Genomic DNA, 10,805 nt, shown 5'->3' on the forward strand with positions numbered 1-10,805 from the left:
AAGGTAAGGATTATCTTGAAGAAGATAAGGATTATTTTGAGGATAAGACTATAATAACAAAGGGACATTGTAATCCTTAATTTTTGCAGAAGTTGACAAATCACACTTTTCATCGAAATAAATCTCTGATCTTTTAATTTTTCATTTTAAACCCTGTAAAAATTAAATCAAAAGCCAAATGGCCAAAATTGAGTTATGACAATTATTATTAAATTTTAAAAGTATGTTATCATTATAAAAAAATCATGTGGTGCTTGGGCAGTTTATCTATGTGTTAGCAGACCAATCATAAAGATGGTGTTTGGGTTACCTACTGTGTGCTAGGCTTACCCCAGTAAAAATGTGGTGCTTGACTTATACCAAGACGGCGACTATCTTTTTTTTTTTTTTTTTTTTTTACAACTGCACACTCCAAAATAAATTTGGGTAATTAACTGTGCAGAATTCAAATTAATCATGGATGCTACCAGTGTCAGCAACCAATTTTTTTATAAAAATAAAAGGTGAGGCCCGTGCTCCCCAACTAGTAGAGGCCAAAACGGATGGCGATGTTATGAAAAGTTGCAATGATCAATTTAATAATCAGAGTCGATTTCAACAGCAGCAATATAAAATGCTCTTTAATTTAAATTTAATATTAATCCAAGCCTAGTTAGTACGTGTTGCCATTGACAAATAAGCGCAGCAGCCATAGAACACATAACCAAGCGGAAACGAAACTGATCCCATCACTGTGGAAATTTGGCCACACCCCAATTGTTTTTTCGAGGCTGTAAAGATGATTTTGAGGTGTTTTCCATCGGAAAAGGCAAAAATAAAATAAATATTCGAGTTATGAACGGCTTACATCACCGGTCATGATTTTTATGATCTTTCTACGCTGTCCAGAACCAAATCCTGATCTAATTGAATTGACTTTTAAGTAACAGACAGATTTGATTTGAAAGAATTAATTTATTTAGAATGAATTTTATGTGTGGTAGATTACAAATCACTTGTTCTTATCTTCCCATGTTATCCCCCACACACAAATATATATATATATATATATAGCCAATTTATTATGCAAAAAGGTTAAAAAGCCTAAAGGTTTTCCATAGAAATGTAAAGAAAGTGATATAAAAAATAGGATAACTTTGATTAGATGATTTCATATGGTGAGTGAGTAGCAACATTCAGTCGCAGTGATCATAATTAATCTAAGGAAATGATAAGAAATAAATAACAAAGTAATTTATTAAATAAAAAAAATTAAAGATAATTTGTAAGCAGAAAGGTTTTCATCATGAATATGAAGCAAGTAATATATAAAAAACAGAATAACTTTAATGATATTATTTTAAAATGACCAATGAATAGTGATATTTAGTATAAGTAAGTGAAGAAGTAAGGACCTCAAAATTAAAAATAAAAATGGGTCCATTCACTTTAAAAATTAAAACATTTATTTTGTAATAATAATAGAGAGAATGTTATATAAAGCTACCACATCAATTAATAGATGGAGGCTAAAGAAAGCAAAATTACAAGGGTAAAACGAAGAGGAAGCAAACGAAGTTAAAACTTTGTGGAAACTTAATATTCAGTATAAGTTCTTTAATAAAGAAAATTAACATTATTTAAATATGTTGAAGATGAATGAGAAATTAATTTAAAAAAATATTTGAATAGTATTTTTTTTTTGGAGAAACTCATAATCTTCTTAAGTAATTATATCAAACTCAACTTTTAATATTTTATAAATTATAAATCAAACTTATTTATTTTTTTTAGACTCGAACAAGTTGGATTTATCGTGTCAACTAAATATCTTGTAGTTATTATTGATATCCGCGAATTAAGTTTATATTATAAATTTTCATGGATTCATATTTAAAAAGAAACCTATATAATGTACTTCAGGTATTTTGATATCCTCAATATTATATTTAATTTTCTTAACTTGCACTATTATTAAACTCAATCCACAAATAATTAAATATAAAAACAAAAGGAATATAAGGTATATAGGTTGGGTTTCTTTAGATTTCTTATGATATATCAAATAAAGGATGAAACAATTATCACTTTTAAATCTCAAAACTAATCCCAAATCATACAAAAGGTGATAAAGCATATATAAGCATTATGTTTAGAGTGAAGTACTCAACAAATACTAAATTAATTCAATTAAAAAAATATTTACATAATCATAATTAGGCTACCTCATAAATCCTAGAATAATAAAATCATTTCAAGATAAAATTAAAAGAAATCACATGTGATGCAAGAAGCATTACTCTATATTTGAAGAAATTAACTCCTTGAAGGGTAGGTGTCCCCCCTTATTGTATTCTCTTTATTGTATTTATCACATAACGACATCACGATGACTAATTAAAAATAATCTAATGGATGGAAAAAAAAATATATATTTGACATCTTGTTTTTTGAGAGAAGAAATCTTATTTAAGGAATTGTTATCTAATATTATAGCTACTAAAAATACTAATTGATCAATAGAGATTCTTATGGTAAGAGACTAATTATACGAAAGAAAAGATGTTATTACTCTTTAACCATCATACCTGAAATAAGCTGTATTATTAATTTTATTTAAAATTACTAAAGATTTATTTTTGTTTCATTCTTATAATCTTTTTATAATATTTCTAGCTCTAGCGTCAGTAAATATTTATTTATGAATATTTTTAATTCTAACGTTGATAAATATTATATAACCCAAAAAATATAAAATTCATGAATTTGATATTAGTTAATAAATCTATAAATTTTGAATTAAAAGAAAACGAAACTATATTTATTTTACTTCAGTTTTTATATTAAATCATGCCTCACCCGAACAAGCTGGGCTCAACCTAACCTGTGCAGCCTTATCACTAGCCTGAGCCAGGACCCGGCCGAGTAGCAGGCGTGCGTGAAAAGCATGCTTGCTACACAGCCGAATGAATTATAATTCAATGATACTGTAGCGAGTGAATTATAATGCAAAGGAAAGGAAGGAAATGAAGAACTTGCATATCTGGAGTCAAAGCCGACTGCGCTGGTGCACTGTTTGATCGGACGCTCTCTCCTCTGTGTCTTGCTTTCCTCTTCGTCTTCACTTGTTCTTTGTCTCTTTGTCCTCCCTCTTTCTACTAGTCTCGGTTGGGTTTTGCTTACGCGGAGGAGGATGCTACTTTGGACGATGGATGGCTGCTGAAGGCTACGACTAAAGAGAGTTGCTAGTTTGCTCATGGTGCAATATAGAGAAGGTCCATCACTCGTTGGAGGTGCAACTTGCTGCTATTCCAAGGCCGATGCAGTACGAGTAGCTGGCGCAAGAGAAGAAGTCCATGTTTTTGTCAACACGAATTAGCTTCACTGCCGTATTTCTTATAAAAGGGAGCCAGCCGTGAGGGACAGGGATGATACTGTTGTTGTGGCGCAGAGAAGAAGTCCCTGCTGGACTGGGGGGCAAGAGGAGATGAAGGGCTTTCCTGCAACACTGGACGAAAGTGAAAGTGTTATTGAGTATTACGTAAGAAAAGAAAATAGAAGAGAATTGTAAAAAACTGCAATATTATTGAGAAAACAAGATTGAATACAGAATTGCTTAATGTTTCACAGCAATCGTTTACATATTTATTGAAATAAAAGCAACAGAAATGCTAACTTATAGCAGCTTAACGTGCCATGATCTGTTAACAACCTAACAGATCAATTGATTCCTAAAGACTAGGACAATCATTTATTAAAGCATAAAAATCGTAACTGAAACAGAGTAGCAGCAGCAACTTGAAGCAACAAACTCAACAGAAAGCCTATGTGGTGGCTTTTGGAGGTTGAAGGGGGGTAGCGGTAGAAAGCAGAAAGTGGAATACCATCCCACCTTTTTTCGTGTTCATCTTATTTTTTTCGAGGTTTATCTTGTAATGGCCTCCTCTGGTTTCTTCCGTTGCTTTCTAGGTTTTTCTCTGTTTTTGGGTTTTTGGTCGATCTCCCCTGTTCTCCCCTTCTCTCCCCTGTGTTCTGTCCTCTGCAGTATTTTTTTTTTTTGGATCCCCTGGTCTGCCTATTAATGGCCTTTTTACAGGGCCAGAACGAATGTTTGTTCCCAGTACACCTCTTCTTTCCTGGGAGGAGGATAAGCCTGGGGGTGTTAGTCTTTTGCTGGGACTTGGACGCAAGATTCAATCCTTATCTCCCTGGGGTTGTGATCTTCATGAAGATAGGGATTGATCTTTGTGTTTTCGTAGGACTAGGATGCCGGCATTTCAATTTCTTTCCCTTCTTTGCAGGCGGATTCGCAGCGTCAGAGGAAGAAGAAGAAGAAGAACAGTGCATGTTTGAAATGGCGTCGTTTTGGACGTTGAAATGCCCATTTTCAATTTGGTCCTTGGATTTTCAAAACTTTGAATTCAAGCCCATTTCAAGATTTATCCATTCTTAAAATTAAATTAAAAACAAGCGGGTAAAAATTGAGTTATAACAGTATCATGTCTAGCGTGTCTTTCTGTTCGCTTTGTTCTCCCATCTAAGCACCTATTATAATTGAGTTTATATACCGTGAGTGTATGATACGTGTGACACAATTAAAGAATCAATTTGTATAGTGTGTTGCAACAGAGGCCTCTGTTTGCAATGAAGAGTTGTGGGATGAACACAGTCAGTTTTACTGCTGAGCCATAGATGATAAGGGTGATAGTGAATAGGGAGAGTTGCATTCGGGGTGCTCCTTAATTCCAGGAATTCATTTATTTCTCATTGTATATTCTGCACTTTTCATGCAGACTGTTACACGTTTATGTATTACCTGGTATTGGATTCCCCTTCATGTAATAGAATGAAGAGACCTTAATGAAACGATGCTTATTGGACTCATCTAAACGATGAGTTTTAAAGATAGAATCAAACGATGCGTTTAAAGTAAATTGACACAGTAACTTAATTTGAACTAAAGCCGCCATGATCTTCTTCAGCTTGTAACAGTGTATCCTTTAAAAACAACATGGAACTCATTTTCCTTATCCGCCAGGTATTCTTGCATAGGTTGGAGGCTGATTTTGAGAAAATAAACTCGTGAATAAAAAATTCTCTATTTCTAAAAATCTGTAGCCCTTCACCTTTCGAACTCATATGGTATTGCATTTTTAAGACTTTTAGAATTTTCTATATGGGCAAAAACCGAGGTAGTGTTGAACTTCAACTATTTTTATTCTTATCACTTGTGGTGGTCATGAATTTTAGCACTTGCGTCTATCTCTTTTTCTTTTTCTTTTTTCAAAGTAAGTTCCATTAAATATTTAATAGGATGTTACCAATTACAATTTAAACACCATAAAATTCAAGTTTATCATAAAGTGGTAGCCTTTAATTTTCTAAAGATAAATTACAAAAACCTTATTAAAATATTAAAAAAATCTTAGTGATTATCTGAAATTTTGCAGATATTACATAACTTCTTCTTTAAATTTAACATAATATTACAAAAACCATGCTTTGTATAAAAAAATATCTCTTCAAAATTAAGCGAATTATTCCCTCAATATTAAACACAATTTGAATATGAGAAGGAATTTTTGTAATATTATTAAACTTTTGAAAAGTCACTATCATTTTATGATATTTCAAGAAATTATCATGATATTTTGCTCTATTTTTAATTCTCTTGCTGGCTGAAAAAGTAGAGTCATTATCTCAACTACCATCATAAAATGCAAAATGTGGAGTTAGGTGGGAGCACGATGGAATCTTCCCATTAATTAACATTGCACTGATATTTGAGCATTTTTTATTTGTCGGAAAGTAAAAAGGTTGAGTAAGGAGACTGGTATTTGGTTTGAGCAGGAAGAATCGAGTATTGTAATGGCTCAGGAATTATATATGAATTTGCCCCATTTAGGCTGCAAAATTTAAATACTTGTATAATAGCCCACGTTGGTCTTATGTAACAGCCCTGGATCCCTGGATGACGTATTCATTCGGGTTAAATTTTATATATTATTTTATCATTACTTATTTATTCAATGTGAAATATAAAAGGAATGAAATCTTGCAAGTACCATGAAGTATTGTGATAATGGTGATAATTTAAATTTTTATGAAGTATTGTGATAATGGTGATAATTTTAATTTTTTTTTATTAAAATAAAAAAAAAATATTTTAAAAAAATCATTTTAAATAAAAAAATTTAAAAAACTTCTGGGAACGCAGTTTCCAAGACACCCGAAATCATGTGAATAAAAATTAGGCTACCTAGCTAAACACTTCGGACACAAACTAAGGACATTTGAATTGAAGATTTTCCTGTCTGATTTCAAATTCAAAAGTCTTGAATGTTCATGCACGTTAGCAGATGTTTTATTCTTGCAGAACTCTCTCCTTTGTTTCAATATTTCCCACTAATCTCTTCTTATTTGGTCTCTGTTAACAATATTATCATCTATTTAATTAAAGAAATAAACAACACGAAACCACATAATTCAAAACCATTTTGCTAAGAGATGAAACGATGTTGCTCAAGTCCCATAGACGGCCAGCAGATTTGATTTGAGAAATTGCCAGGGACTTGATATCCTTGCGTTCTTATCTTCAAGATCTTAAAGTCTGTCCTGTATGGCTGCTGGGAACGATACCTTGACCTCTAATAGTCATATTTGTTTTTATGGTAATCGGTAAATATTATTCATGAAAAACTAGCCATTTAGAGGATGAAAAGGAAAGAAAAACAAAGGGATTTCAAATAAAAACAATTGCATACAAGAAGGAAAGGTAAAAATTTACGTAAGTGAACAATCTATCAAGGAACATCAGGAAACATGAATCTAGCAGATCATTACCCGTGTAGTAAAAATTTTCTTCATAGCTTTTTAACCAAGTTGATATTTAGTGAACAGTTAAAGAAAAACATGATTTTGTGTTACAAAACAATATAAATTACATTTTGAATTTTGTTAAAGAAAAACATGATTTTGTGTTACAGAACAATATAAATTACATTTTGAATCTTTATCTAATAATTTAAATTATTAAGTTGAGATATATAATTTTTTAAAATGGTATTAAAATCTTATAAATCAAATAGTCATGAATTCAAATATCATCAACCTTATTTTATTTGAAAAACAATTAAACATAATGTAGTTTGAATTCGTGCAAGTTTTAAGCTGAAAATACTTTTATTAGACGGGATGTGTTGGAAAATAATATAAATTATATATTGAAACATCATCTAATCTATTAAACTATTAAATTAAGATGATTATTTGACATGATATCAGAGTTTTGTTGACTAAATGGTCTTATTACTCTTATTTTATTTGATAAAAATTAAATATAAAATAGTGTGAAGATATATAAATTTCAAACTAAAAAATCTTTTACTTAAAAAATAATATAAATAATATATTTAATAATACTCAAAGCAATGATATATAAAGTGATATCATGTTTTTATCTTGAATCTGCCATTAATTGAAACAGTAGCTGCTTCATGGTAACTGGAACACGCCAAAGGGCCCCCCTCCTCTAATTGGCATTTATCATTTCGTTTCGAAGAAACTAACAAGTTAAAGGATTTTCTACCAAGCCAACATCAATCTACTGCACTCACTATGCGGTATTCCAGTCTACAACATTCATTTTCCAAGGCATGCATGGTCGTTGAAACAAAAATTACGAAAACCATGTATGGTTTTCATACTATTCTTCATAGATATTCGATCTTCTTTCAATTAAAAATGAAGAAAAGGTTTTTCTTCTTTGATTTTATCTTTAGCTATAATGACGAAACTTCGGTTACAAAATTTCCCAAACACATGTTTCTTCAAATTTCATGTTTATTGTGGATTATCACCTCGAGAATGTTTCCTTTTGAAAATAATACACACACGCATGCCTAGATAGATAGATAGATATGCCTCAATGACTTTTTCAACCATGAAAGCAACTAGAGTGGTTACAAGACTTGTTAACAAGGTTTTTGAATTAATTTATTTCGCTATGGTCCTAGAAAACCTACCATTCCCATTTCGTTGTCATTTTTGTTTGATTAATAAATTTCAAATCTTCAAATGTTCCCTCGTCCTTAACTTTATGGTCCAACTTGAACCGCGTCAGCATACTATCAGGATTCATTCAAAATTTGAACCCGTCCAGGAAAATTACACGAGGTCAAATTTGGGGGAGTAAAGTCTTTCAACTTTATAGAAAATTCCATGCTTCATGAAGCTCAGAAGTCTATAAATACCTCCACACTCCCTTTGGGATATTACAAGTTTCAAAACTTAATTACATTTCAGCACTAGCTACATACATCTCCCAAGGCTCTCAGAAAGTTTAAGCTAAACACCTCTAACTCTTCCGCTTCTAGACTCTCGATCAGTACTATTAGCTAGCAATGCCTTTAAATTCCTCCTCAATCTCTCATATTGAGACTTTAAGATCACCCATTCAACCCCCAACTTTTGGAAACCAAATCACTGTTCTTAGCATCGATGGAGGTGGAATAAGAGGAATCATACCAGGAACTATCCTTGCCTTTTTAGAGTCCGAGCTTCAGGTAGTCTAGAAATCGGTCTCTTTTAAGGACGTATTGTTGCATGTCAAATAGACCTGCAAGATCATCGATTTTCTTATGCGTGTGCTAGCGCATGATGATAATATAAAAAATAGAGTAGAATAAGAAACTATAGGGAACGATTCCTTGGTCCCCTTGAGGTCTTGCTGGCAGCCTTTGCCCACCTTCCACCGTACCGAGGCTGTTTGTTTTGTAGTTTTATGCTTTTGCTTTCGCCTTTTTATTAATAGTTTCATCAAAAGAATACATCACACTTGCATGCAGGATAATAGTTTATTTATATCGGTATATAATTGCAATGTCTTTTTCCAGGTATAAAATAATCCGTAATTTCATCTCCCATCACTGACTAGTATGTTTTGCTATTCAAATTGTAGAAGCTGGATGGTGCAGACGCAAGACTTGCAGACTACTTTGATGTGATTTCAGGCACCAGCACTGGTGGCCTCGTGACTGCTATGCTAGCTGCCCCTAATGAGCAAAACCGCCCTTTATTTGCCGCCAAAGACATTAATGACTTCTACCTTGAGAACTGCCCTAAAATCTTTCCCCAGGACGGGTAATAATCCCAGATACGAATGCCATAATAATGCGTTAAATATAGTACATCAAGTCATTCAAATGTCTAGATACTAACTGTATACTCTCTGGCAATAGGTCTCCACTGGCCTCAGCTGGAAAACTGATCAGGAGTTTGAGAGGACCAAAATACGATGGCAAATTTCTGCATAGCATTGTCAAGGAAAAATTGGGAGATAAACGCCTGCACCAGACCATGACAAACATTGTGATCCCAACTTTTGACATCAAGCGCCTTCAGCCAACAATCTTTTCAAGCTATCAGGTTCGTTATATATACAAACACAACTCTTAAAATTCTATGTGTTACCTGAGAAAGGAATCGTTCCACACTGCAAAATATATGTCCTTACAAGACGTACCGCTTTATGCTTTAGGTGAAGAACAACCCATCCACGGATGCCCTATTATCTGATATATGCATCGGGACTTCAGCTGCCCCAACTTACCTCCCTGCCCATTATTTTGAAACCAAGGACCCGTCAGGCAAAGTCAGAGAGTTCAATCTGATTGATGGTGGTGTGGCAGCAAATAATCCGGTATGTTTATCATTTATCTTCAGCTCTTGAACTTGCATAACTCGTAACATATTGATGAATCCTATCATTAATTTCCTCCTGAATTTCCAGACTTTAGTTGCCGTGAGCGAAGTTTCAAGGAAATCACTCGGAAGAATCCTGACTTCTTCCCCACAGCGCCCATGGATTATGGTCGATTCCTAGTCCTGTCCTTGGGGACTGGTACGGCAAAATCTGAAGAAAAGTATGATGCAGATGAAGCAGCCAAGTGGGGTATCTTGGGATGGTTGACCAGTGACAATTCTACTCCACTAGTGGATGTGTTTACAGAAGCTAGTGGCGACATGGTTGATCTTCATATTTCCACTGTTTTCCAAGCCCTCCACTCTGAGGAAAATTATCTTCGAATTCAGGTATATATCACGCTCATATGGTTATTCAAGATATCAAATTATATGCTCTCACGAAGTAATTAAAACTAAAAACTAGAAAACGAAGAACCCTGACTATAAGATACGTGAGAAATGCAGGATGACACGCTGACCGGAACACTTTCGTCTGTGGATGTTGCCACGGAAGAGAATTTGGAGAATCTTGTGAAAGTGGGTGAGAAATTGTTGAAAAAACCAGTATCAAGGGTGGATTTAGGCACTGGAGTCTTTACACCTGTTGATAAGATGACAAATGAAGAGGCTCTCATAAAGTATATATCTGCTCAAGTCTAAATATTATAGTGATTTCTATGGCATCTTATTTCATCTTGCTGATTCTTTTTTTGTTTGACTGTATAGGATGGCTAAATTACTGTCAAGGGAGAAGCATCTTCGTGATTCTAGGTCACCAGTTGGAAAAGTTGCTACTTCGAATTGAATATGATTCGTACACTAGATTATCCAGAAAATCAATTAGACGCAAATCATTAAATTTGAATAAAGATGCCATGCACACATATGGCATCCTAGATTGCATTGTGTAATTCTTTTGTTATTTACAGTTACAACACATGTATAAAATGTAATAAAGATGTCATGCATTCATAGAATGCTGTTACACTTTCAAAAATATATTTGTTTGCTCATCTTTTTTATAATTTGTTGAGCTTTTGATATTCTTGCCTTATGGTCCTACTTACAGCCCGTTAAATTTT

At 33.2% G+C, this 10,805-nt stretch overlaps 1 pseudogene; it reads left to right on the forward strand.

Moving 5' to 3' along the window:
• The first annotated feature begins 8,197 nt into the window (after nucleotides 1-8,197).
• Nucleotides 8,198-10,599, forward strand: LOC105129803 (patatin-like protein 2; annotated as a pseudogene).
• Nucleotides 10,600-10,805: the final 206 nt, after the last annotated feature.

This window comes from Populus euphratica, unplaced genomic scaffold (genome assembly GCF_000495115.2).
Source record: "Populus euphratica unplaced genomic scaffold, PopEup_1.0 scaffold2.1, whole genome shotgun sequence".
Lineage (NCBI taxonomy): Eukaryota > Viridiplantae > Streptophyta > Magnoliopsida > Malpighiales > Salicaceae > Populus > Populus euphratica.